The sequence below is a fragment of the Anas platyrhynchos genome, chromosome 2 (genome assembly GCF_047663525.1).
Source record: "Anas platyrhynchos isolate ZD024472 breed Pekin duck chromosome 2, IASCAAS_PekinDuck_T2T, whole genome shotgun sequence".
Taxonomy (NCBI): domain Eukaryota; kingdom Metazoa; phylum Chordata; class Aves; order Anseriformes; family Anatidae; genus Anas; species Anas platyrhynchos.
Genome location: NC_092588.1, coordinates 98,078,613 through 98,106,269, shown reverse-complemented (window position 1 = coordinate 98,106,269; position 27,657 = coordinate 98,078,613). Strand labels below are relative to the sequence as shown.

General features: G+C 36.5%; 1 protein-coding gene across 10 annotated transcripts in view; it reads left to right on the top strand.

Annotated features, from left to right (window-relative positions):
• The window catches only part of BBS9 (Bardet-Biedl syndrome 9), a 315,416-nt gene that overhangs the window by 114,404 nt on the left and 173,355 nt on the right, over nt 1–27,657 (top strand). The window lies entirely within an intron of this gene.

Here is a 27,657-nt window from a genome sequence, read left to right as displayed (position 1 = left end):
TAGCGTACCTCTAGCAGCATAAATTGTCTGATTTCTAGAATATTTCAGATGTTTCACATATGAATGAATAAGGTGTTCATGGTAAAACAGGTGGGACAGCCATGTCTCCACAGATGAGTTGGATATTGTACCTTCTTTTGTACAGACCAAATATATTAGGTAATTTGGAAGAAATAGTATGCAGTGGAGTTCTTTTGATAATTTGCATTGCCATTTTAATCTGTCATTTGAGACTGAGGTGTGAGATTTTATTCTAGTTTTTTAGCTCATGAAGAATTAATGGCAGAGAGTTGTATGTTTTTCAACACTGAGGTACTTTCTTCCCCCAGTAATAATGATGAGATGCGAGTTAAAATTAAGATTACAATCATATATCTTACATTTCAACATTGCAGCTGTTGGGCAAGATTCTTGGCTTGGCAATGATACTGTCTTAGCTTAAGAAATGGTCTTCTGAGAATTCTGCTTTAGGTAGGTTGTATTACAGAGAGATGTAAGTTCATTCTGGCTGTGCTGCGATCCTGAAGTCGTGGTGAGAAGCTCAGTGCCCAAGCTACCAGGTCCCAGTGAGAGTGTGGGTAAGCACAGTGCCAAAAGCATCTAGGTAAATTTTCTGGGCAAGGGCTGTTTTGTGTCTGACCGTCCTGTTTATGTAGTGGATAGTGACTCTTGTGCCATCTGTACTTACATTTTTGTTTTTGTTTTTCTAAGATCCTCCTCTGAGGATATAGAGATACCAGTTACGCATGAGAACTTTATAAAGGGTGATGCTCAGAGTATTTGTGGAACTAGATAAATCAGGGCTAGCTACGTGGTTCCTGTGACTACAGATATAGTCTTGGTAGCTCAGTTCAATTCTGTTGAAATCTGGGACTACCCCAAGAGCTGTGCTGCTGGAAGACAGCATGAGCACCAAGTGCACAGGGCTCAGGCACATTGGAGAGCACAACTACTTATTTCTTTTGCTTTATTCCAAGGTATAAGTATTTTGTTTTAATTAAAGAGTGGTTTAAATATTTGTGCTACTTACTGGCAAATAGTAAGACAAAATGTTTTGTTTTAAACTATTTTTTTTTGCACAACGTCCATTTCAGAAGTACTTGGTGTAACTCTTGGTTACAGATAGCAAACTGATTTTTCTGTCTGGCTGTTGTAATACTTTGCAGTTAAATTGTGCAAGCAAAGAATTTAACACACACACACACACACACCCACCGTTATTAATCTAAAACTCTAACGTTTTCTACCTATCTCATTTTTGCAGGTAACTTTGCCTAATCTACAGCACAGCAAATTAGACATAGATGTCAAGAAAAATCTAGAGGGAAAAGCTTGGCATTGCATGGAAACGATTAGTGTCAGTGAAACAAGTCTTTCATTTTAATATTTAGTCCTTTCATGGTAACTTATTTCCAGCAGAGCAGAACAATGCTTTCGTTTTTTTAAACTAAAGGATTTATTTCATGTGTGGATATATGCGCACAATCAGTGTTTATATGTTGCACTTTTTTTTTTTTTTTTTTCTCCTACAACAGCAAAATACTGTTGAATTGCCTTTGGGTTTGCTACATGCCGTAGACTTATCACCCCTATATTACATAGTTAATTATTTCTACCTAAATGTAATACTTGATTTTCTTTGCGTCTGTTGCATAGCAAACTTTAAGCTATTCCTTCAATTCTTCAAAATTATTTCAGAGTTTAATCTTGTTCTTTGATGCCTTATGATGTGGTATACTGCATTGCTCTCTGGTTATATTTTATATTCCATGCTCTAGGTGACAAATGAAAATGTGAAATGTAATATTCAGGACAGAACCTTGTAGTTTCCCACTGTATCCAATCTTACATTTACACAATGATTCACTGCTAAACTCTCAGAACACACTTCCAAACAGCATTTCCTACATTTCCTACTGCAATTTTGTGTCCCCAGTGGTACACTCTTTGAGGTTCATTAACTTCCACAGATTCTGAAAGTGGGGTTATCTAATTAATTAGAACTACCAAGACAAAATCAGTTGCAAGTGGCTTTCCCCTTCATTTTTATATTATTGAGTAGTTAAAGAAACAAAAAACAAGCTGGCATTTTTTCCGTAAGATATAACTAAGATACTCAGGTTAGAAGTGCAGGAGGAAAATGGTATGGTTCAGATAGCCAGTACTGGAGTGAAGTTCAATGATTTCAACAGCTTGAATAGGTCTTATGTGAAGAATGCATGTCCTTGCTATAGTACTCAACCTTCATTTCAAAGGACAGTAGTGATAGACATCTGTGTTTAATAAATTTATAAGACTTGTCTAATAATGTAAAATAATTCTAAGAATTCAGCAAAGAACCTTCAGTCTGTAGTTTTTAAATAAACATATTTTCTGAAATGAAATAGTGAAAGATCACTCCCTCCCTTTTCCACAGCTTTCAATTTTGTATGCAGAGGTAGTCTAAGAGGAATTAATGTATGGTTCTATGCTGCAGTGGTAGCTATACTTACATGAAAAGTTACTACTCTCAGGCTGCTCTTTACATGTATTACTTCTGGTTTTCAATACGTTCAGTCCTAATCTACAGTGAAAAGTTATTTTAATACACACAATTTTGGACTAAAGAGTTATATTTTACATTGTAATGTACTAGGTACTCTTGTGTAATCAGCTATAGCCTCTCTTTTCAAAACAGTGGTGACTTTCTGCCAATGGGCTATAACTAAGTTAAGAGGATATAGTCACTTCAGGTATATATGCTGTTTCTTCTCAGAGTAAGGGAGGCTTATGTGCTTTAGAGCAAGGGGAATAAGCAAACTTAATAATACTGTCCCCAAAAACTCTCCTGGCCTTGACGTAGTTTAGCTCAGTTCTAAAGCTCAGCTTTAGGACAGGTGGGTCAGCCTCAATGATCTTTAAATAAGAAAGTGAATGTCTAGTTGTTAATTTGATTCAGGTAGACATCTTTTGAAATTTACCCCTCTTAAGTTGTGAGTTGAGATTAATTATCTGACTTTAAGCAGGCTTCAGCAGCAATCAGGCTTCTATGTCAAGGCTTCTAGAGTGATGGGATAATCCAAGCTGCCTGTGTGACTGATGAATTGGTTATGTCAGTATTTCAGGGAAACTGGTAATTGGCCATTATCATCAAATAAGAGGAATATCTGAAATAACGAGCAAGAAAAGTCCTCATTAATGTAATACTTTGCTGTAGTTTTCATAAATGTGCTTCCTATTGGTAATAGGAGATAATTTGGAGGTAACATGGCCAAACTTTCATAGTCACCCTTATTTTCTTCTGAAATACAAATCATAAATTGTCTAGTATGGCTACGGTGGAGAGGGGATATGAAGTTACAGAATGGCAATCTTTTGAAATAAACATTTATGGAATTATATGAATTATGTTAACAGAAGTATCCTTTCTTTGGTAGTCTCATAACTCAAGCAATAATTTTTCATTATAGGGGTAATATAAAGTAAATATTTCCCTAATTTGACTATTATTCTAAAATATTCTTGAATCATACAGAACTCTTATGTATATATTATTGAGAAAACATTTTAAAATGAATTCACCTTCACTCTTTTGATGGCTTGTTTTATTGGGTGCATTTAAGAAATGGCCTTGCACTACTTTTCTCAGTTATTTTTTTTTTTTTTATTTCCATTAGTAATTTAAAAGTACTAATTAGTTTTATTATTAATTTAGGTAGGCATAAATTAATAGATCAATATAGTGTCTTAATAGTCAAATTATTGAGTGTGCAATCTTTGTCTCTTTTTGGCCTTGCATAAAGCGTGAGGGAAAAAAGGACAGCATTAGCTAGGACATATATCATCTCTTAAAGTTTAGAACCATAAAAAGGAGCTGTCTAGCCTGTTTAGAGATGTCTGGGGAAGACTGTGCTTTCTGTATGGCTTTCATGGGCTTTGAAGAGAGTTTTGTTTCACTTAAATTACTCGAGAACTGCTATGCTTGAGGTGGAGCATGAAGGCATGTCACATACCCTGTTTACATATTGCCTTTACAGATGCTGCAGAGCTCCCTCAAAAATAGTTTCTGGTGATGACATGACAGCATGGGCTCCCCACTGTCCTCAACAGCACATTGAGTTGCTGGCAGCTGGGACTATCTGCAGGCATTGCATGCTGTGAAGCAGCTCGCAGGCTCTATGGGGCACTAGCAGAGCATGCTGTGCTTGCTAGGACAGTAGAGACCAATTGGGTAGAGTGGTAGGGAAGTTTACAGGCACAGAGCTGGCTTCTGTGTTTTGAAGTCACAGATACTGGAGCAAGTGATGTAGGAAGTAACGCCATTTTGGCTTAGATGGTATGCAGTTTATGTTAGCAGAAGGCAAACATCTGCCTAGAAACCAGGATGTGATCACTACAGCAAAAACATGGTATGTCTTTATAATATCCTATCATTTTTTACAGTGTTAGTGCTAACCACTGTTATCTACAGTTATACAGAACAATTGAAAGAAGAGATGACTGATAGCAATAATAGAAATGAGAACGTATGGTAATAAATGTGATTATTATTATTATTTTTTTATACTTAAAGTACCAGTCTGGGTGCTTTCTAATTTACATGTTCTACTGTAGGTTCCTATAAGTCCCTTAAATACTTAAAAAAACAAGGAACTTTTGTCTGCTTAGAGTGTTCATATCCTCTAGTTGAAATTATTGGAAAATACTTGGTACATTTGAATATCAGTCTATGGTACTTAATAAGCCTAGATATTAATGACATAGGTTTCTGATTTTGCACGTTTTTTAAAGGTTGTGTTCAAAGAAATAGATGTGTTGCCATTTTACTTTTTAAGTATTTCTTGGAGTTGGTTAAGTATGATTTCCAGCAAAACCTAGAGAATGTAGATTTCTGTTCTGAGAAATGTGCATACCTGAATCTGGCAAAAATGCTGTTGATGACACAAGGCTTTTTTCAGTCCTTCTAGTAATGTTTCAGTGTGGAATGTTTTCTCTACTCTATGCTGACAAGTTTATCATTCAGTATTTTAGAAAGGTTTTAGTTTCTCTATAAATTTGCGTGACATCATCAATGAGTAAATAAGAAGTGCTGTATACTTCATGAGTTCATAACTTGCTTCATTCATTTGTAGGTTTTTGAAGGTGTGTATGTATGATTTCCCACCATTTCTTTTGGTGGGAAATCTGAAAGCTGTTTGTCTCTTTCCTTGTTTTCAGGCACTGTTTTAAGCACCTTAGATAAAGAGTCAAAATGAAGGTTGCAATTAATTGTCCAGAACATGGGAATGGAATGCTGGTGTGGCATAACCCAAATGAGTTGCACTGAATTTGGCATAGAGCATTAAAAGAAGGTGAAGTCACTTTTAATGATATGTCCCAATTCGTAAACAGGTGTTTGCCCAAGGGGAACACACCAGAGTTACTTTGCAGGCATTATGGAAGAGTGAATCACTGGAATATGTGAACATTTCTAACCCTACCCCTGCCCCCAAATATATTATGTCAATCCTTTTAGCAATTTGTGTTCAGCGAGGTATTGCTTGCAGCACTGAAAGAGATTGGATTCCAGAAATTGTGGCACTCTTTTTATCTATTAGCTATTTAATGAATGGTGTTTTAAAATTTGATTGGCAGCTTCTTTTCCTATCTTAATTAAATTGCTCCTTCACCCAAGTGTCTTTGAAGGATGGAACCTTTGTTAAAGATGTTAAGTTAGTCTTTTATTTTTTGCTTCCATGGGGAGCAGCATTTGTTGACATGCTAAGATAAAAGTGTGGATTCAAGAATATACTTGTTAAAATACTTGCTAAAACAATCTTTATACTACTAACCAGAACGAAGAAGAAAATGTCCCAGTGACGTTATTTTTTTCCACTTGAGATGTGAAGAGCTCATAATGTTTCTGCTAAATCAAATTCTTTACCTAAGTTAAGGTTTAGAAATACAGTAAAAGTTATGCTGAAGGCACGACTGCACCTAAATAAAAAAAGAATTCAGTCAAAAATTATTATGTTTCTGAGGGTTGCCCCTATACTACCAAAATTTCTATTGAAGGGAAAATATTACAAAATCAACACTACAGAAGGACAGCATGGGTGTTATGAGAAAATTTGTTGATAGGGGAAAAGGGTTGATAAAGAGTCTGAGTATTAAAGTACTTGGTTTTAAATTAAGTGGGGATTAGTCACAAATAATTTTAAGGTCACTAGGTGTGAGTTGTTAGACTAATCTCATGCAATTTACATTTTAATATGCACCAATGAAAATTGCTTTCTTGAATTACTTCAAGGTTTTTTATTAGCATGCACATTCAGTTTAAGAGGTTGAATTGCACAATGTACTATTTGAAGTTCACTGACAGTTCTCATATGGCTGTGTTCACAATCATCAGAACAAAGTGGCAGTAAAAAGAGTTTGAGTTAGAATTTTCACTGTCTTGGAGACATGGAAACCAGATTATAAAGAATAAAGGTCATTTTATTCTGATGATTGGTTATGAAATTGTCCTTTATGATCTTTAGACAACAGTTTTTCTAAGGAGTTGTATGTTTTCTGACTTCTTTTCATAAATATTACTTGCATTGCACAAGCAGAAAAAAAATCTGATAGTCGTACTTTAGTATAGCCTTTAGTCATATATGATGTAGGTTATATGTTTTATGCTTTCTATACATTTTGTATTTTCATTTTAAATCAATCCTTTCTTTACAATTGATTTAGTTAAACTTGTATGCCAAATTTTTTATAAGGAACTGATAGCACTTATCATGCAAATGAAGTCATAAAACTTCTCTTAAGTCTTGGTGCTACATTGTATGATAGTTAAGTGAGCTTAAGGAAAACTGGGTATCTTACCTTTATCTTTAAATGAAGAACTTTATTTAATATTTACAAAATATAATAAACCAGAATAAAAATTAGCTGCATTAATTATTCAGATTCAAGACCATTCAACTCATACACTGTAAAGCAATTACAAATTGAATTAGAATGAGACCAAGTTCAGGCTACAATGTCAGGCTAACAAATTAAAAAAGTGACCCACATGAAAAAAGGGACCCATAAGGATCATCAAGTCCAACTCCTGGCACCGCATAGGTCTACCCAAAAGTTTAGACCATGTGACTAAGTGCACAGTCCAATCGCTTCTTAAATTCCGACAGGATTGGTGCAGTGACTACTTCACTGGGGAGCTTGTTCCAGTGTGCGACCACCCTTTTGTGAAGAACCTCTTCCTGATGTCCAGCCTAAACCTCCCCTGCCACGGCTTGACACCATTCCCGTGGGTCCTATCACTGGTGATTAAGTTGGCGCCTGCCCCTCCACTCCCCCTCGCGAGGAAGCTGTAGACTGCAATGAGGTTTCCCCTCAGCCTCCTCTTTTCCAGGCTGAACAGGCCCAGTGACCTCAGCTGCTCCTCGTACGTCTTCCCCTCTAGGCCCTTCACCATCTTCATAGCCCTCCTCTGGACACTCTCCAACAGTTTTATATCCTTTTTGTACTGTGGTGCCCAGAGCTGCACACAGTATTCGAGGTGAGGCCACACTAGCACAGAGTAGAGCGGGACAGTCACCTCCCTCTTAGTTTTCTGTTAGTTCTTCAACTAAAACAATACAATATTCCTTAATCTATATTATGGAAAAAGATTAAAGAATTCAGTTTGTTTTGAAAATAGGGTATTTCTACATTAAAATGACTTCATGGGTTGCCAAACAATCAGATTAAGGTTGAATAGATGGTGGTGAAGACATTACAAAAGCATATGCTTTTCTTGCTACCCATATAATACATGGTACTGTGTATTAATGTATTGGCTTTTCAAATATGGGGATCTAATTCAAGTCATATGTGGGAAGTATTTGTTATTGGTGCCTATTGTCAGATCACCAAGTACTTGAATGTGAACAGAAGTAGTTGTAATGGGATATAGAAAAAAGCTCCTTTCTTGTTTGACTCCTAAAAATGACTAGGAATAGGACCAGACAGAAAAGTCCCATGTTTTGTCTGACAATTGCTCAAATTAAATGCTAATTTCTTTCTCAAGAGAGCAGTTTTCAGCAGAAATGTCCCTAAAAAAAAAAAAAGGCAACAACAAAAACTCCCTAAAAATATCTTATTCTATATTCTATATATTCTATATATATATATTCTATATATTCTATATAGAATATACATATTTTCTGTCTATAGAATTATTCAATTCTATAAATATTCTATTCTATAAATACCCTATCCAGTATTGTCCCTAGATGTGGATAATAGAATCCAGGAATCCTTAGTGGTTGAATCCAGAAAATCTTAACTTTCATGACAAGTCCTGCCAATTTAGAGAGCCACACATTATAAACAAATCTGATCCTTACTGAGATGCAAACAGCTATTGAGTGATGCTGTATTGCTGTGGAACATCAAACATTCTTGTGTGCTTCCAGTTTACATGAAACTTTCAAAATATAATCAGGAGCTTGAAGAGTGTAAAATATAGTGGAAGGTTTAATTGCAGCCACACAAGACCTTGTTTGATAGTACAACAATCTTGAAGCAAATTTACAAGCATCACTATTATAGTCATAAAAAATCCAATGGTGCTTTTAGATACATCTCACAGTGTGTTTACATGCTAAAATAAGTACTAAGATAGTTTTCTCACTGCATGACATCTAGAAACACACTGCTAGTAAAATCTGTTTTCTGTGTACGTAAACCGAACTTTTTAAAAAATGAGTTGTAAATTACTTTACTGTTAGTTTGGGTTAATTATTCAGATTCAAGACCATTCAACTAATACACCGTAAAGAAATTAAAAATGGGCTGATATTTTGCTTATTGAACTTGCAGCATCAGATGTTTTTGAAGCAGAGAGGAATGGAAGGAAATGGAAACTATAATCTTTACAAGTTATTTCTGTTGTCATAATTAATTTTGTGACGTAGGTTGAAGGAAAAGCTCTAAGCATAAGATTAGTGCAGGTGTGGGTTTTCTTTCCTGCAGAGGTCTTTATGTGTCTTGAAGCAGCATCAGTCAGACTGAGAGCAGAAGATAGGGATAAAAGATCACAGCACAATAGAGCAGAAACCTGCTTGATCCCCTGACTAATTTAAGCTAATTAGTCAATAGCATATTTTTCCTCTAGCTTTGTTTGATGGGTTTTGAAATGCATTTTTAAGAGTCAAAATGAGGACCCATTTCCAATCACCTGAGATGACTGTATTCATATTGGACACTTCTTTCCATTAGAAGTGTTGCTTTAATGTTCTTTTTTTCTAACTGTGACATAATGTAGTAACTTCAAGAAGCAGAAATATTGAATATGTGTTCTTCGTGGTTCTAAAGGGAAAAGTTGTGTTCCTATCAAATGATGTAATAGGTTTCCAGTAGTCACTAAGGAGAGCATTAAACATTGTGAAAAACCTCTAAAACTCCTAAGTTTAGGTCATATATAGAAATTTTAAATGTTTGGGCAAACAATTTCCTATACAAGGAAGGTTAATAAGGTGTGACAAAGGAAAGGGGTTCCAGAGAACTGGATAAAGCTGATGTTCAGATGAATTAAAGGAAGACTGAGGTAAGTGTAAGAATGTTGCCCTGATGTTAATTCTGGGTAAGATAATGGAATAGCTGAAATAGAATTGTTTTGAAAGTCATGTAGGAGTAAAACATAATTAATAGCAATCAATATGAATTGATGGAAAGATACAAGGTCTCAGTTTATATTCTTTTCATTCTATGTTTACTCAAAAATATTTTGTTTAATTATTGTATGCTATTGAATTTTTATTATGCAGTGATTAAGGAAAAAAAAAAAAGCTGTATGTTCAGAATTCTCTTTTATAACTACCCCAGTTGTCAGTTCTGCATCGTTTGCCTCCCGTTTCTACCCTTTTAGCTATAGATAGTATTTTGCAAAATCACCACTAGATGAGAGGAAAGATACAGGTAACTTGAAGATAAATGAGACAGCTAAAGCTACACTGTTTTGCAAAGAGCTATGTAGGGATTACAGATTCGAGTAATACCTTTACATAAAATCTGTTAATTTTTTATACGTGAAACATGAACATGAAAAATAATAAGGAGAAGAATATTTTGACATCCTGCTATACATCATGTGTACTCCTAACCCCTTTACCGTTAGCAGATGTATCAAATGACCAAAGAAAAAGAAAAACATTTGCAAATTTTTCAAGATTGGAAACAAAGAAATTAAGAAGTAGGCAGTTGAAACACGTTGAAAATTGGAAGAGATTTGAAAAGAAAACAAGTGATTATGGAGGGGTAAGACTTTTAAATGAAGTAGCAGGTGAACTGAGAGAGGCACTGGCTGATAGCACATAAAGAAAAACAGATAAGAGGAGCACTCACTAGAAAAGACTAAATGAAAGAGGGCAGTTTCCAATTAGTAGGGATAATTACTGACAGAAGTACCTCCTTGCCATTTTGAAAGGGATTTTGTCTATCAGTACTCTGATAATAACTCCTGATAATGGTAGTGATGTTCAAATGTTGAAAAAGCTGAATATTAACTTGGTGTGTGTGTGTTAATAGGCAGCTATTTTTTATCAAGTGAAGCATCACATCAGGGTGACTCTGCTAAAGTTCAGGTTTGTTTTAGTTCTCCTTTGTGTCATTTTTTATGAGTATATTTTAATCACACACAGAAACCAGCAATTTAACAATAACTAGAATTATACACTGGTGGAAACATTTTTCACTTAATTTTTCCTTGTGTAAAATCTCAGATTTTGTGAAGTCAATGACAAAACTTTCTTTGACTTTAATAAAATCAGAATTTTTCCTTATGCACAGCCATTTTCTTTAATAGTTGGCCAATATTAAATTTTCACGGATGATTTATTATAGAAAAACTGTGGACTAAACCCCGGTGTTTTAAATTTCTGAAAAAAAAAAAAAAAGTGAATATGAAGTTTAATCTATGTATATTGCATTTAAGAAACTTATTTAAAGTTAATTAATTTTACAGTGCTCATGACATACCAGAAAATATGACTGCAGGATACAGTGATATTTTTTTCCCCAAACTTGTCTTCTATTCTACTCTAATGGTAACCGCATCAGTAAGACTTTCTGAAGCAATAACTGTAATTAACATGTAAGCCTTTTTATGTGTAACACAGTACATAAGTGCTGTGAGTTTTAGTTGCTAGAAGCTGTAAGGCATGTCCTAAGCAGAAGTTTTTAAGTCTTTCTTGATAATACTTCTGTAAGATGTACAGATGCACGTCTTAGTTGTCTACCATGTTTGGTGTACTCTTTCAAATGTTGCTTGCTATTTGTACTGTTGCCTGTGATAAAACTTCTAGTTTAAGCACAATAATAATTTTTACAACATTCTAAAAATCACTTGTCACAAAATACTGTTTAACTGTACCTTTTTTATACTAGGAATATATGTCTTGTATGAGGCATGGAAGATAAAACAACAGGATAGTATGGTGTTTGTATATTGTCTGTTTTCACAAATCAGTTGAAGTAACCACCTGCTCCCCTAAATAAAGGGTATTTATTTACCTTTTTTTTTTTTTTTTTTTTTTTTTTTTTTTAATTTGTATTTTACATGAAAGCGTATAAAGACTACAGTTTGCTTGTTTCAATGGGAAGAGAAATTTTCTTGGAACTTCCTAGGTAAAGCTTTCATTTATAGCCGGAATTATTTAACTTTTAAGCAGTATAGATCACAAATCCAAAACTAAATATACTAAAATTTTGTTCTTAAGGGAATTAAAATGGCTGTAGTTAATTTAGATTGGACCAGTTTCTTGGCCACTTTTGCAAATTTAAATATCTTGCTGTTCACAGAAAGGGAAAGTGCTGCAGATTTTGTGTCTTTAATAATGTGCTACTATGTGGAAGAAATAAAGTTGTGGTGCATGCCAGTATGTAACAAACTTTTAACTGTTATTTTATTCCTATTACTCATTTTCCATCTTACTATGGATGTCATGCTTTTGCTTGCAAAATCTTGACCCTGAGAACTCAGGCCTCGATGTTTACGCACCTCAAAAGGCAGCTATTGTCTTTCAAGAGAAGTGGTTAAAGGGAGGAAGGGTCTGCAGTCATTTACAAGGAGACATTACAAGGAGAGAGATTTTGCTGTAGTTGTGGAAGATGGAACTAACTGTATCGTGGATAGCTTTGTATTTGATCTTAAGGAATTATATCATGTATGCATGCAACACACAGAACAAATTTGGGGAAGGCTGATTAGCATGGTGTGGTTATTCTGGTGCTGTATTCTGTTTTACGTGGCTTAGTCACAAATTAGTGCTAAGTAGCCTGACATCCTTGGGGTTAGTTTTATCTTCTACTGTAGAATAAAGCTGCATTCTGGATGCATACTTTTGAAGGAAAGGGAGATTTTTGATGCGTGTGACTTAAGAATGCAAATTAGCAATGTGTGATTTTTATTTTTTATTTTTTAAACCCCTTCACCTAGCATGTGACTTTGTTGACATTTCAGTGATTCTACTTAAATGAGGAATGGTAATCCAGCAAATAACATGCTGATTGTAACAAACAGTTTTCTCTATTGCTGTAAAGTGCTGGTTAAAGCTTTGCCAACTGACTGTATATTGAGAAGGGCAAACTGCTAGTTGAGAAACCTCAGTGTGCTTATAGCTATTCTTGTTACAGTAAAGTCTATGATATGAGAAAGAACCTGTGCCTTTAACTGAAGCACTTCCATGCAAGAAGTAATGGAGATAATTCCAAATAATAAAGGAAAGCTGGAGGAAGTGCTCCTTGCACTGGATTAACAGTGTGTGTGTGTGTGTAGGAAATTACCAATATGTAAATTACTACACGTAGTTGATTTGTAAATATAAAAAGTTGAAACAAGATCCTCTAATAATTACTGAAGTGTTAAGTTACTATTTTTCAAAAATCTCCATTGCATTCAGTACTTCTGTTTTAATGGAAATCTGAAAAATCATTCTAATTACATGGAATTGGATGTTCTTTACGCTTGGCTTGTGTCTTGAGGTATTGTGAACACTGGAAAAAAAGCCATTCATAAGCCAATGCTTTGCAAAAATTTTGCTCTTGGCCTGTCTCATTAGTATTTAAAGAACACACGCACACAAATGCTGTACTGACTAAGGATAGATGATATGACCAAAAGCAAACAAACAAACAAACAAAAAACTTGTAACGCCCTCCAATTGTTATAGCTGCTTTTAAGGAAGAGAAAGGGTAAACATTGTAGAGGAGGGAGAAATTTTGAGTCCTGATATACCATATGGAGAGATGCAAGAATACCTCTAACTTGGAGTACTCCAGCATATGGCAACATCTTGCTTGAATTCTGTTGTTCAACAGCTTATGTCAATAAAATTAAGGTAAAGGCATTTATTTCTTGTTTAATGGAGATTGACTCTAATGTGATGAAAAGATCCTTTGACGCTATTTCACATACGATGTTTTATTACAATATTTACTGTTAAAAATCATCTAAATATATCTCTTGAATAGGTGGTTTTTGATTTGTTGTGCTGTGGATGAACAAAGCATAAGCTAATTGCAAACGTGATTTTCTTCTATAGCTGTTAGAGTTCCTTTTCTCTCCAATAACTACAGAGGGCCTTCATGAGGAAAAGGCAGTGAAAGTTATGTATCTTGCCCAGAGGAGGGGGGGGGGGAAAGCTGTGGTCTCTCCAGAGATTACAGAGAAAAATAAAGGAGGCTAACCCCTCATCTTACAGGATTCTAAGGTCTTTGTGGATCTCTCACTCTGTTTTTGAATAGCTTTGTTTCCATATTTGTTCCAAAAGAAAGCAAGGCTTCATATTTTTTCTGGTTCCTTGTAGTTTCTTTGTCTCATGAGAGTAGCAGGCATTTCTTCCTTTAGTTCCTTTAAGGGTGAGCTTTGCAATGGAGTAATTTCCTTTGGGAAATTGTTTTTCTTTTATATTTACCCCTAGGGTTTTTCCATTTAAAGAAGAGTGTAATGTTTGGTTCATATTCTCATTACACATTGGGTTTTCTCTAGTACTTCTTCCCACAGGAATGGTGCTTAGTAATTCTCTCCAGTCCTATCGTTTAACAAAGTACCAGCTGTTTGCTTTCTTACATGGTATATTGAGCTCATTAAGTTTTTTTTCTGCACCTGATACAAAGATTTATCTACTTATATATTTCATCATTTATTAATTTTTGACACGTTGATCAGTATTGCTATGAGGGCATTGGTTATGGAGAACCCATCTGTGCAATTTGACTTCTGCTGTGGACATCCACAGTGTGAGTCTTGAATACCATCCTTCTCTACAGTCCCCTAATTAGACTCCAACGCAGTTTTGGTAAAGGTGGAGGCAAGTACTGGAGATTATCCTGAAAAAGTTATGAATAGGAGCTGAAATAGGGAAATGTTTTTCCTCAGGTTCCTACCATTTCATTCACTTTAAATTCTGCCATCACTCCCAAGGAATGCTTCTCATTTTTTTTCTCAGCAGGCACTAAAGGAAGAGAGTGTTGCTACTCTTTCAGACAATGTAACTGTATCTTTTAGGTCATGTTTCTGAGCTCCACCAACTTGAAACATCAGAGTGAATTTGTTCTGAAATTTGGCCAATTTATGTAGTCATCCCTCCAGACAAAACGTTTATCTAGATTTTTGGTCTGCAGTGTGGCTAGAATATATGCTACCCAGATGTGTTTTCCTAACTTTATGCAATAGAATAAAGCAAACATAAATAGCCTTTTGAATACATCTTGTTATGACCAGTAATGGATGAAACTAAGTTAAAACTATTAGATTTGACTGAACCAGAGCATGAAATTCAGCTGTATTACATCAGGGGAAAAAGATAAGTGTTTAAATTGAGCTTTTTTTTTTTTTTTTTTTTTTTTTTTTTTTTTTTTTTTTTTAGAGGAAAATCTTATCAGGAAGCCTATCTTGGCCAAAATCAGTAAGACCATTTGTTGCTAATTTAGTGGGGTGTGTTTGCGTGTGGTTATATATTAGCCTTGAAAAATGATCTCTTTCCTCTTCTACATAATTGAGGGTACTATTGGTTAATCCAAATATTATGCATTATAACTTTTTATTGTACAGTGAGGAGACTATTTTTTTGCCTAGATTTAAAACAGAGAAGAATGCAAGGTCAATCATCACATTTCAGACACTGAAGCACACCCACCTGACACTCGCTCTTTCCTTTGCTCTCTTACTTCTATCAGCCCCAGTGGGAATCTTAGTCTAGGTCAGTAGGATTTTAAAATGCCCTTATGCATCTTTTATTCCACCTTTTGTACCCTGATAGACTCAGTTGCCTGTTAGAGTAAAGGAGGAGTCAAGGACTGAGAAATTTGCACCTGGAAGGTTGCAATATTAAATGTGTTAATTTCAGTGCGTTTGATGGTAGGCTGTTTTATGCTTTTTTTTTTTTTTCTTCCTCCAAAGAAATTGCTCTTTTCTAGGAAGTAGTGCTGAATTAAACTTTAAACCTTTCTGAGGTACCTCGAAAGCTCTTTTAAAGATGAGAGAGATTGTTCCCCCTTTTAAGACCTAGGTGACCTGAACTGTCTTGCTTTTCTGTAGCATACCAGGGTACGTAGATAGTGAGGCTAGGTAAACAATGTTTTTATCTCCAAAAGTGGCAAGTTTGTCAAACAGGTGTTCTTTCAGGGGAGAATTGACCCTAAACTGATATTGGAATGAATTTCCTTTATCTGTTTTGTTTATCTGTTTTTAAGCTCTTCTATTTTTGACCTATTTTAAGGAAAAAAGGAAGAACATAGGATATGAGTAGAGTTAGCTGATGCTCTGCTGAAAATACATGTAGTCATATTTCCAAAAACCTGGGTGAAAGATGTTTGCTTGTACTATCAACTTGGAACAGTTAATAACATTTCTCAAAGACTGAGAGATTATAAATGTCATTAAATACTGTATTGGGAACTGAATATTAGGGTTCCATATACCTTAAATATATTTAGAGGTGCAATGGGGGAATGACATCAAAATGGTATGATGAATTATAAAGCTCTAGTCCTGTAAATATGTATATGCATATATAATGCTGACACTTTTTTTGTTGGACACCAATCTATAGCCTGTGGTGAGACATTCCATTAGAATAATACTGTTGTAAAGTCACTTTACATACTAAAATAATTACTAGCTTTTCAGCTTGTCTTAATTTGAATGCAAGATAAGCCAATTCAGGGGATGAGCTTTTGCTTGTTTTATTTATTTATTTATTTATTTTGTAACTCCTAGATTTCAGTGGCACTGTTTAATGTGTGGCTAGAGGCAGGTATGCATATAAAGAAAAATGTTTCTCTTCCTGTAGGCTTTTTCCTCGGAATTAGCAGGGTATTTCAGGTGGGAATGTTCTTAATTTCTCAGTTTGAGAAGAGAATGTGCAGTTCCAGGTGTGCAGAAGAATGGGCACCATTTGATTGGCCATTATCCGCAGCACAATGAATTCGGTGACCTAAAACTATTTTGGCAAACACCTGGACAAGTGATATTGAATGGACCGTAATGTTACTTCACAAGGTTCTTTTTTTCTCTTTTCTTTCTTTTCTTATGTAGATGGAGGATTCTAGGGATATGATAATCACTTTGTTTCTTTGTTACTCATCCAAGTAACTACTATCTGTTTGGCCTGACAGTAAGGTACATTTGGTCCACTGATGCTTGTTCCCAGTCTTGATACCTGAAAATGAAATCTGTATCACTAAAAATTATTGCACGTTTATGGAAATAACTACTGGCATAGGACTCATATGTTGTATAAAATGGGATGCATCTCAGTAGATCACAGAAGTTACTTTCTGGGTATTGTGGAGCAAGCATTATTGTGGTCTGTGCTATGCTTCATCTGTGGAGGAATGTAAGAATCTGGTGTGTCTGAAGCTTACTATTTCGGCACGTTGCATACAATAAATTTTTGCTTTCACTAAAAGTCTGTTTTGAAATGATTTTATTTTTATTTTTATTTTATTTTTATTTTTATTTATTTCTAGTAAATGATTCCAGTCCTATTGAATTCTGTTTAATACAGATCGTTCTTTGGCCTGAGTTTTAAAAAGCACGAATTTCATTGTAACGTTCCCGTGTTTTGAAATGGTTGTGCTTCTTTCAGAACAACAACAAAAATAGAATAAATTACAGAAAATTTCTAATTCGAAGACAAGGTATTCAGACAAGCAATTCACATGTTTTGGGACCTTTGTGCTTTGACTTGAGAAGCTTGTTTCATCTCCAGATGTTCTATGTGGCACATGTCAAGATTGTGCTAAAAGAGAAATCCTATAAAGTGTCTCAAAATAGAAAATAATTTGTGTTATTGAACAGTCATGAAATTAGTGTTGTAGTTAAGAGTTTGAGCTTCTAATTAGCCCACCATCCTTTTCCTTTGATTGTTTAGAATATTTATTGTTTGAATGTTTAGAATTGATTTCCAGTGTAGTCTTATATTTTAATCATTCTGAGTCTTACTGATACTTCTAGGCACTGTGATAGCAATTGCAATATTTTCTGATCACTTTAAATTATATGTGAGCCTACCTGGATGGGGAATTTTGGAAACTTCCTCAGGTTCTTCAGTATAAAGCAGAAGTGCAAAAATCAGAAGTGGGAGTGGGTACGGAAAATATCATGTATTGGAATTTAGCTTAGTATTTCACTGTCTTGACAGGCTTGATGATTTGTTTGCCATTAATGCTTTTATCTTAAAAGCTGTTGGGAACATAATTTTCTGGAATTGCTTTGTGTTTGTTTATACAAATAGAAGAATATCTGTATTATATGTTAATTGGATTTGTTTTTATTAATCTTTCTAAGATTTGTCAACAGCAGGTTTATTGTTTTTAATTTTTACAATAAAACATGAATGTGAGGCAAGCCTGATTTAGGAGAGAGATACTTGATTTACTGTGAAGCTTCTGGGAAGCAATGACAAAAGCTTTGGATTTATTCAAAATTATTATGTTATCTAGGTTTCTAAAACTACGTTGATATCTAACATTCTGCATACTTTTTTTCCTCTGGGTGTATGTGGCTAATCATGTTGAGAAGCAGTCCCCTTTAAAAAGGATGAAATCCTGCCTTTACTAGATCAATGCAGCATTCCCACTAGCCTTAGTAAGCTTTGATTTTTGTCCACTGAGCTTAAGTGTATGTGAATTTTTGCAGAACTAGGACCTAATGGGTCTCTTTTGATTTCTTGGCCATCCACAGGTCCCATTGGGCTGAAATAAAATGAAAAACTTGCAGGAAGAAGCCCTTGTTAGTTTTTTAAACCATTTGCTTTGGTTCACAGCTTATTTTTAATATACTAAATATGAGGTTTTGCTTGTTTGTTTCTTTATTGTAAAATATATATATTTTTTATCTTTCCTTAATATCGTATATTTGGTGATACAAACCAAGCTCTTCATCTCTCTGTCTCCATTTAGCTAATGCTTAGCTGTTTTTTTTTTTTTTATACACTGCTGCCAGTTCAACCACAGCTTCTCAGTGAAACTCTCTTCGATGTTCATTGACTATCAGTGATTCTTTGACATATCTGTGTGTTATTTGGAACATTGCTATGCTTAAATGGAACTTCTGTTTTGAAGGGGTAAGTGAAGGATGCATTGTAACTCACTGGCTTCTTGGGTTTTTGAGTAATTTGTACCAGATGCTATTTTGCTCAGATAAGCTACTATTTTTATAACTCCCCTTCTAAATTTGGATTTAGAGTGTAGAATTGGCTTCTAAATGTGTTGGAAAGTATCATATATATTTTGTAATATGCTATGTTTATAGCATTCCTTCATGAAAGATTTTTTTTTTCTCCATCTGAAAAAATGGGCTGCAATATTTACCTGTAGATAGACTATCAGGAACAGGTGAGGTGTTAGGTATTTTAATAGTTTTTTTTTTTTTTTTTTCTGTGTGTTCTTATAAACCATACTACTTTATCTGGCTTTAAAAGCACTAAACCCCTTTAAAAAAAAAAAAAGCAAAGAGAGAAAAATCAAGTAATCAAGTTTAAATACTTAGTAATTAAACTTAATTTAGACAGAAGAAATACTGGAATTCTTCTTTTCTGTTCCTGTGGATTTAACCAAGGAAGCTTAGATAATGATGGGCAGCGGTATAAAACGCTAAGAAGTGTTTAAATAAAACCAGTAAACTCTTAAAAGTGAAGCAACAAAGTGATGTATTGTTAATATAGAAATTTTTTCAATGTTAATTTTTATATGAGGAGCAACATGTTTAGACCCAGGGGAATATGAATATGCTCAATTTAATTAGATTGTAACCTTCTCTAATGTAGAGGTAACCAAGTCTTTCTTCATGCTTGGATTTTGCTAGCAATGCTTGGCTAGATACTTTATCCAGTAAAAACAGAGATTTCTTGTGAAGTAAGGTGTTATTGATTCGTTAGGGTTTTAATTTGTTTTTAAACATATTAACAATCAAGTATCTTTTTTTTACTGTACTCAGGTAGCTGGGGTTGTGAATCCACCAAATATTTTGCAATAAACTTCAAAAAACTTCCTACTAAAAATGGAGTATACAGGTACAGATAAAAACTGGGGAAATATAAACTTGTGAAGACAAAATTATAGCCTGTCTTTCTGAGTTTTCTGAAGAGGAAAAAGAGAAGGTTGAAGTTTTTTTCCTATTTTGAATTGTCCATAGCCATACAATTATGTCTTTGCATAGTTGAAAAGATAGCTACTTTTATCTGGAAAGAAGTCGTTATTAACATCATTGTCACCAATTTCTAAAATGAGGTATTATATCTCAGCTTTATTATATGTGAAGACTTAAAAGAGGACCCTGAATATAAACAGTACATGCATCTGGCTTTCAAAGAATGTTTGAGTTGTCTGCTGTCATAATCTGTAACCTGTGTTGTGCTTGTAGATGATACTGCTACTTGGCAGGTTCCAGCTAAGAAAAGGGTTCAGTAGAGCTGTTAGTAATAACTTTGTTGGGGATTTAACATAGAAGGAAACAACAAACACACACAAACAACAACAAAACAACTTCCCCTGCAGCCTTGAGTATTTAATTAACGTGAATTATAGTTTCCAGATCACTGTAGTAACTATTTGTGATGATCAGTAATTTCATGCTCATTTTGCAGGGTAGCTGAGTGCATCCAGAAAACTAGCCATGGCTCATAATGTACCTCTTTCATCTCTCTGCTCTCTTTGCAGATCAGGGTTGTTGGGCTTCATTTGGAAGTCCAATATTTGGTGCCTATGTGAATTGATGCTTTGTTGTCGTCATGTTGGGGATAAACCACAGTTTAAAAAAACTTGGTCATGGTTAGTGCTAGCAGGGACATTCATATCTGTGTGGGATAATTGTGGTCTGAGGTACTCAATCCCAATGCACACTCTGACATACGAACTGTGGTGCTGTGGGAATGCTGCAGTAGTAAAGTGCTCCCTTGTCGGAGTGACACGATTATTCCTTCTGGTGACAGAGTGCTTGATAAAGATCACTTTCTGACATGGATATCTTTGTCTGCATTCCATAAAGCTTTGGTCACTTGTCAAAAGCTGTGTGCACAATGCTCGTTGAGTGAGATGGTCTGCTAATCAGCATTTGGTTACTTTGTAAACTGCTTTGAGAATTGCCTGCAAGAAAATAGTTTTCTCCCAGAATAAGGGATATTCAGGATTTTATTAATTAAAATGATGTGATTGCTATCATGTTGTCATATCCATTCTAAAGGTTTGCTTTGCTGGTGCCTTAGCTTTAGTGTATGACTGCATAACATCTGGTAACAAAAGGGCTTGTAAGAGGAGGGAAAAAAAAAAGGACTTTAATGCTGGCTTGTTCCATCTGAACTAAGATATGTGATGGAGACCTCTTAAAACCACAAGACAAATATTCTGTTAGGACTTGTTTATGGATTTTATTTTTTTTATTTCCTTTCCTTTTTTTTTTTTTTTTTTTTGTTAATAAATGTTTGTAGAAAACAGTGTAGTAGAATAGTACTAAGTGTCCAGTTACAATGTGAATACCCAAGCAGTCATCTTGGGAAATAAGCTTTGGTTTTTATGCTTTATGTGCATTAAAGTCTTATTTTATGAGGATCTACTTTTATTTAAAAAATAGTCGGAAGGGGTTGGATCAATTATGTACCTTATAATAAATATATTCATATTAAATTTAGAACAATTGTCAGAAGAGACCTGTGAGCTTGTGATCACTGTTTTTGCTTGAATAACTCTTCCTTACTACAAAATAACCTTCTTCTAATAGAAGCTTTAATATAGTTATGAATTAGTTTACTACGTAATAAATGTGTTGATAATTCATCGCCCCTGTGTCAGTTTCAAAATAATTACACTTCTGGTGCTATTTTTCCTATTTTACCAAATTTTGTAGAGAAGACCCTCCTCAATATGATGTATGAAATGTAAAGATATCCTGTTTTCCTTAAATGCCAAATCTCTGCTGTCTTCAAACCTGATTTCTGCTGAAAATGAAGATGCGTCAAATTTGCTAGAAGCTGTGAGATAGAAATAAATGAGAGTAAGAGCAGTTGCTAAAGCTTCACCAGTGGTGAACAGTTATGTTTTTCTTGGCAGTTTTCAAAAAGAAAAACAAATTGTCAGTCATATTTCCTGTTCTCCGTTTTGAAATCTGGCATAAAACCTGTGAGAGTCTTCAGTCCCTATGGTGTTCAGGTCTCCAAGAAAATATACTACCCACTCAAAAGAAAATTGTGTGAAACGTCATGCTCATTTCTTGCCCTTTACTTTTTTTTTTAAGTTTTCTTAAATTTCATAGCCAGCTAATAAGGCCTTTTGTATTCTTGTATTTTTATATTTCTATTTTTTTCATATTATTGGAATGATTGTGGGAGAGTTATGTTCATTTTGCTTCAACAAACTTGTCTGTATATAAACGAGTGGGTATGTTGCAATACTTTTTCAAATGGGATTACTAATTTTGAAGAGTTACTGCTGGATGTTAAACACTGCACTAATATTGGATTAATTTATTTATTTTAAAAACTTGAATCACCATTCACTTTAAGTTAAATTTTGTAAATGCTTTGTCGTCTTAAAAGATTGTCTTAGCAATGAAATAAGAATGGAAAAAAGTCCTTCTGCTTGAGCACTTTATGCTGAAAACATGGGAAATTTTCTGTACTTGGAAGCAACTGTAATTGAATCTTGCTAGTAGCATTGATGGGTGAAGTTCTCAAGAACTCATAGAAAGGCTTCTGGATTTCAGGCTTACCTTTTGCCAACTGTGAATATGAAATTTAATAAAAATATTTTAAAAGTATGATGTTAATGTAGGGTCTAGTTCTTCTCTAGTTCTCTCTTTCCATTTCACAGCATACTTCCATTTATAACTTTTTAACTGTCCTTTGTTGATGGTTGTATTGAAACAGTAAGAATTTGGTAAGAAAAATTTAAGCAAAAAAAGCTGCAAATGAAAACCAACTTTTGATCAGTTGTAAAGATATATATTAAATACTGTACTTTCAAGACATTTCTATACATCTTAGGGTTTTTTTTTTTTTTTTTTTTTTTTTTTTTTCAGCCACCTTTCATTTTTAGCTTTCTTTTTGTTTGACAACTTTGTGTTTTTAAGAAAAAAGGAAAAGGAAAAAGTCTATTAAGCAATGATATGGCTTATGCAATATAGATAGACTTGCTACTTGATAATTTTTAGTTGGACTAAAATCTTTGCTGTTAAACTACGCTTAGGACCACCAATTGCAATATATTTTTCTACCTAACCCTTGAAGAAGTGAGAGACATGGGGAGAGATTTCCTTTCCCCTTTCTTTCTTTTCTCTTTTTCTTCTTAATAGATCTGTTTACAAAGATAATAAAATAAGCGTTACCTAAACAGATTGAACTGTAAAAATTAATACCAAAGATATTTTTTGACAGTTGTTCTTTCTGGTGTGTGTGGTTTTTTGTTTGTTTGTTTATGAAGTTGCTTTTAAAACAACCTAAAGGTTTTTTTTTTGGTATTAGGTGTTGTTTGGAAGTACTAGGACATATTTGTTTTATAGCCTATCAAAAGGTGAGCATTCTCCTCAAGAAACTGGCTGCTCTTGGCTTGGACTGGCGCACGCTTCGTTGGGTTAGAAACTGGCTGGATAGCCGGGCCCAAAGAGTTGTGGTGAATGGAGCCAAGTCCAGTTGGAGGCCAGTCACTAGTGGCGTCCCCCAGGGCTCGGTGCTGGGGCCGGTCCTCTTTAACATCATCAATGATCTGGATGATGGCATTGAGTGCACCCTCAGTAAGTTTGCAGATGACACCAAGCTAGGTGCGTGTGTCGATCTGCTCGAGGGTAGGAAGGCTCTGCAGGAGGATCTGGATAGGCTGCACCGATGGACTGAGGTCAACTGTATGAAGTTCAACAAGGCCAAGTGCCGGGTCCTGCACCTGGGGCGCAATAACCCCAAGCAGAACTACAGGCTGGGAGAGGAATGGTTGGAGAGCTGCCAGGCAGAGAAGGACCTGGGAGTGATGGTGGACAGTCGGCTGAATATGAGCCAGCAGTGTGCTCAGGTGGCCAAGAAGGCCAACGGCATCCTGGCTTGTATCAGAAACACTGTGACCAGCAGGGCTAGGGAGGTGATCGTCCCCCTGTACTCGGCTCTGGTGAGGCCGCACCTCGAGTACTGTGTTCAGTTTTGGGCCCCTCGCTACAAGAAGGACATCGAGGTGCTTGAGCGGGTCCAAAGAAGGGCGACGAAGCTGGTGAGGGGCCTGGAGAGCAAGTCCTATGAGGAGCGGCTGAAGGAGCTGGGCTTGTTCAGCCTAGAGAAGAGGAGGCTCAGGGGTGACCTTATTGCTCTGTATAAGTACATTAAAGGAGGCTGTAGAGAGGTGGGGGTTGGCCTGTTCTCCCATGTGCCTGGTGACAGGACGAGGGGGAATGGGCTAAAGTTATGCCAGGGGAGTTTTAGGTTAGATGTTAGGAAGAATTTCTTTACTGAAAGGGTTGTGAGGCACTGGAACAGGCTGCCCAGGGAGGTGGTGGAGTCACCATCCCTGGAAGTCTTCAAAAGACGTTTAGATGTAGAGCTTAGGGATATGGTTTAGTGGGGACTGTTAGTGTTAGGTTAGAGGTTGGACTCGATGATCTTGAGGTCTCTTCCAACCTAGAAATTCTGTGATTCTGTGATCTCCTTTGTTTATAATTACTAAAATAGAAAGAAAGCATATTCTGAAGACTTCTTGAAATGAAACACCGTGTAGTAACTTTTTTTTTATGTTCTGAGGTATACAGTACAATATAAGTTTTAAGTGTAGGACAGAGTGAGAGATGATCTGGGAATTCATGAGTGATTCAGTCTAGGTGTCTTTTTCCTCTTGTGTTAGCAGTGTTCGGGTAGTTGTCACACAAACACAATGGTATTTGCCTGCTTCTTCAGCCTTACTGATATTAGCTGAGTTTTATCCAAAAGGAGGATACATTTAACTTGCCTTTATTCCAAATTCCAGGAATTCTGAGTATATTGTACAGAGAACTTGTCTGTTCTTGCTATTTGTCTTCTGTGAAAGATGGAGCTGATTATTGCACACAATTAATGGTTACAGTGATCAGTTACAACTTGATGTAAGGTACTGTGCAGTGGTACATTTGGCACATGGCTTTGTCACCCTTAACTGCTGAAAAGCAAGCATACTGTGGAACTGCACTGCACCTCATGTAGAACATGAGGTAGACAGAGCACCAGGTTTTTCATCTGAGCAAATGTAATGCAGTCATGTTTGCATCAGGTGACTCATGGCTGTGATACTATTGCTTTCCTCCAAGCGATATATGTTACATGTTTTTTCACTGTTAGGGATTAATTTAACACTTCACCTTAGTATGGTTAGGTGGTATTTTGTTTTGCCTTCTTGTTACTCAGCTCTGATTTATGTAGCGTTTGGATTCATAAGTGTCCTGTGGGTTCTCCATTTTATTTGGAAATGCTACATTTTACAATCCAAAACAAAAGCTATCAACACATTTTGTTTGAAATGCCTCATATTTATAGTTCCCTGAAATTCTCTGTTGCCTTTATCTTCCCAGTCACATGGGAACTTTGAGGGAACACACACATCTCTAATGCCAGTGTTGCAGATTTAAAAATAGTTTTCCTCCACCAAATGCTAACAGCTGGTTGGCTTTGTTTCCAGGCTGAAATTGCATTGTATAGTATTTTCATTTTCCTACTGTTGCCAAATGTTAATGGATCCAGCTCTGCAAATTTTACTATGTAAATTCTGTTGTAATACTAATTAAAATTTAACTGCATTTATGAGGCCTTTCACAACTCCAGTCAAGCACATACTACTTCATTTTGCAGATAAATAAAAAGGGGAAGGTGGTTCAGGGGAAGTGTTTTGTGTTGATTTAAATGACAGTGAAGATGATGTGTATTGCTGCTAGCCATTATTTGGGCAATGCTAAGATCTGGTGTCATTCAAGAGAACAGGTCTTTTAAGTTGTGCTCCAACTCTAGGACAAGCCACTAATCTTTGTTCCTTTCCTTTAGTTGAAGTAATTCAGTGCAAGTACCCCAGAAAATCCATTGCTGATATATTGAAATTATAGCAATTGAATATTGAAATCACTTTCGTCTTTGCTTTTCACTAGTGACAAAAATGTCTAGCCGCTGTGTTTCAAGAAAGAAGGGATTTTTAGCAATATTTTTCCAAAACGTCCTTTTTCACCCCTAGGAGTAGGAAATTAGAGAAGGGGGGCAGGAAACCTGTGTGGATGAGCAAGGAGCACATCAACAAGATCAAAAGGAAGGGGAAGGTCTATGAAATGTGGAAAAAGGGCCTGTCCTCTTGGGAGAATATAGAAGTGTAGTCAGGGCCTGCAGGGATGCGATGAGGAAGGGCTAAAGCCCACCTAGAGATGAGGCTTGCAAAAGAGATAAAGGATAATAAGAAGGGTTTTTTAAAGTATGTAAACAGTAAAAGGAAGACTAGGGATAATGTGGGTCCCTTGCTGAATGAGTGGGGTGTCCTGGTAATGGGGGACGCCAAGAAGGTGGAGATACTGAATGCTTTCTTTGCTTCAGTGTTTGCTTCAAGGACTCCCCCCTAGGACTCTGGGACCCTGGAGGGAGGAGAAAGGGTCTGGGAAATGGAAAGCTCCCCCCTGGTTGATGATGGAGTGGTTTGGGAGCATCTGAGTGGGATCAACGCACACAAATCCAAGGGTCCCGATGGGATCCATCCATGTGTGCTAAGGGAGTTGGCAGAGGTGATTGCCGAACCACTCTCTATCGTCTTTGAAAGGTCCTGGAGAACAGGAGAGGTGCCTGAAGACTGGAGGATAGCCAGTATCACTCCGGTCTTCAAGAAGGGCAAGAAAGAGGATCCGGGAAACTACAGGCCAGTCAGTCTCACCTCTGTCCCTGGAAAGGTATTGGAGCAACTTGTTCTGGATGCCATCTCCAAGCAATTGGAAGAGAAGAAGGTTATGAGGAGTAGTCAGCATGGATTCATCAAGGGGAAGTCATGCTCATCCAACCTTGTTGCCTTCTATGATGGCATCATCAGCTGGGTAGATGAGGGGAGAGCAGTGGATGTCATCTACCTTGACTTTAGCAAGGCTTTTGATACTGTCTCCCATGACATCCTACTAGAAAAGCTGTGAAAATGTGGGATAGATGAGTAGACAGTGAGGTAGGTTGAGAACTGGCTGACTGGCCGAGCTCAGAGGGTGGTGATCAGCGGCGCAGTCTGGCTGGAGACCTGTGACTAGTGGTGTTCCCCAGGGGTTGGTGCTGGGTCTGGTGCCGTTCAACATCTTCATCAACGACCTTGATGAGGGAATAGTGTCTGCCTTCAGCAAGTACGCCAATGACACAAAGCTGGGAGGAGTGGTTGACACGCCAGAAGGCTGTGCTGCCATTCAGCGAGACCTGGACGGCTGGAGAGATGGGTAGGAGAGGAGAGGAGCTCTGCGGAGAAGGACCTGGGGGTCCTGGTGGACGACAGGTTGACCATGAGCCAGCAGTGTGCCCTTGTGGCCAAGAGGGCTAATGGGATCCTGGCATGCATTAAAAGGAGTGTGGCCAGCAGGCCAAGGGAGGTGATCCTCCCTCTCTACTCTGGCCTCACCTGGAGTACTGTGTCCAGTTCTGGGCTCCCCAGTACAAGAAAGACGGGGATCTCCTGGAAAGAGTCCAGTGGAGGGCCACAAAGATGATACAGGGCCTGGAGCATCTTCCTTATGAGGAAAGGCTGAGAGACCTGGGTATGTTCAGCCTGGAGAAAAGAAGACCGAGAGGGGATCTTATCAATGTTTATATATACCTGAGGTGTGGGAGACAGAGGGATTTGGCCAATCTCTTTTCAGTGGTTTGTGGGGACAGTGGCCACAAAACAGAGCACAGGAAGTTCCGCACTAACATGTGAAAGAACTTCTTCACGGTGAGGGTGACGAAGCACTGGAACAGGCTGCCTAGGGAGGTTGTGGAGTCTCCTTCACTGGAGATATTCAAGGCCTGTCTGGACGCCTACCTGGGCAGCCTGCTCTAAGGAACCTGCTTTGGCAGAAGGGTTGGACCCGATGATCTCTCAAGGTCCCTTCCAACCCCTAAAATTCTGTGATTCATAGTGCTGTGAGTGGACAATATTATCTACAATGACATGTTACTTCTGAAATGAGTAAAATGTCTTATAATAGCTTTTCTGCTTTTCCCACCATCTTGAAGT